Here is a 2,406-nt window from a genome sequence, read left to right on the forward strand (position 1 = left end):
TAACGTAAAACGTTATGCCACTTTTCCACTTTAATAACGTATAACGTTATGCCACTTTGCCACTTTAATAACGTAAAACGTTATGCCAATTTGCCACTTTAATAACGAAGGTACGTATATGCTTACCCTACCACGTACTATCGTTATGCCACTAACACTCTTACTAGACTCTTGCCACTTCTAACACGCTCTACCTCTACTTGTCTACAACACGCTTCATATCATTTACATAATAAGCAAGTCACATCAACAATCATACACACATAATAACGATGGCACGTACAGGCTTTCCCTATCACGCGCTCACGTTATGCCACTAACACCCTTACTAGACTCTTGCCACTTCTAACACACTCTACCTCTACCTGCCTATATCACACTTCATATCAGTTCAGTATTTACGTAATAAACAAGTCACATCATAACATTCATACACACTATCAACCACTTGGAATTTACTATCCTTGGCGATACGTGCAATATCCGAAGATCGTTCACGTACCGACAAGCATTATAAAATATATACCTCGTATAACATCTATAGTAACCACTTAAGGTAACATAACAAGGAAATGGGGCTAGAAACTCACCTGAACTCTGCTTCTTCCTCCGATAGTTGTAAATCCCTTCTTTTACTGAGCTCGGCTGACTGTATAAGTTACACGTATCAATACTCGCCTGATTTAATCTGGTGGCCTAGTATTAGATTACTTTTACTTATCGTTTTAATTATTTTCTAATCGAACTTGACTTTAGGCGAAGTTAAACCTTAGGCGAACTTAGCTTTAGGCGAAGTTAAACCTTAGGCGAACTTAGCTTTAGGCGAAGTTAAACCTTAGGCGAACTTAGCTTTAGGCGAAGTTAAACCTTAGGCGAACTTAGCTTTAGGCGAATTTGTCATCAGGCGAACTTAGCTTGCAGGCGAAGTTTATCAGGTGAACTTAGCTTGCAGGCGAAGTTCATCAGGCGAACTTAGCTTGCAGGCGAAGTTGTCGGCTGCAGCTAATGTTCGTCCTTAATCATCTTCGTTTCTTAACCAAACAACTCGATTTAGGTATCCACGGAATCGTCTGACCAGTGCCTACAAACCCCAACCATCAAATCGGCCTAACATCGATGTTTAAGGGGTGCGATTTAGGCATATAGGTTACGGGTTCTTTTATCAATCGATTAACCCATCAAATCGTAACCATTTTCAGTAAGTTTAGCTTTGTTGGATTCGTTTTTACCATACAAACACCGATCTATCATTTCTATACTAATCCAAACCTAAACGAACATGTTCTCGATATAAACGTACCGTAAATGAGTCGAACTACGAACACGAGCTGGTCTTGTTGCTTTGGTTCGTCACGACGATCTAGCACCAACGAGCTCGGGTCCTTGCCTTTGGATCTTGGTTCGGGTTGTGTGTGTTTTGGAGTGTGTAGAGATTAGGATGGATAAATGGATGGAATGGAAATGATTGGGGTTTAAGGGGGTATTTATACGCCCTTAAGCCCATGGACCGAAGGCCCATATTTCCTTTTGGTCCATATCTAATCCCATCTAATTATCCTACTAAGTCTTCATATTTTGCTATTATTATTATCGTTCCATTAACTCGTTTATTTCACCTGACAAAATAATATATTAAATATTACTTTAGAAATTTCGGGATGTTACAAGTCAACACAAGGTTGAATGAGTAAAACACCAGTTAATTTGAATACAATATAGTATAAAAGTGCAAAACTGTCCTTTGTGAGATAAACAGTAAAGCCATTGAGCAATTAAGGGTGTTGGTAAAACCATTGCCTTGCGAAATGGGTTTTTAATACTATGAAGGTCGTATGATCATACTATTAATGTGATTATGATGGACCTCTCGGAATGCGATCAAATAAAACAATTAAACATGTAGAAAGTTAGGCATTTAACTGATATGCACACAAGGATTAAATAGTTTGCAAGTGTGAATACTATATTATATGTAAATATAATATGATACACACATGCCCCCAAAACATTGAAAATAGGTAAAAATGGGAGTAAATACTCACCTTATCAATAAGCGAAGATTTAAATATGATAAGAAAATGAGTACTATGAGTCACGCTCGCCGAGAATCAGCAAGAACCAATCCTAAGCAAAAGTGATAGTCGGAGAAATACTACGAGTTAATAGATGAAATAAAAGGGAATTGAGATATGAACGGGTATTGTGTGTTTAAAACATTTTATTTAAATTCTATTTTATAAAAGTTACAATATACATCTACAAAAATAAACCCATTTACCTATAATTTTATTAGAATCGTAAAAATTAGACAGAATTACAAATTTTGTCCTTTAAAAAAAGCCAAAAACCGGTTCGTGTCCTTTTCTAAGTTTCCTTGCAGGCGGTGTACTTTAAACTTTTTTTTCC

The sequence above is a fragment of the Bidens hawaiensis genome, unplaced genomic scaffold (genome assembly GCF_021521415.1).
Source record: "Bidens hawaiensis isolate Kalapana, Puna unplaced genomic scaffold, B.hawaiensis_p1.1 tig00000190_1, whole genome shotgun sequence".
NCBI lineage: Eukaryota > Viridiplantae > Streptophyta > Magnoliopsida > Asterales > Asteraceae > Bidens > Bidens hawaiensis.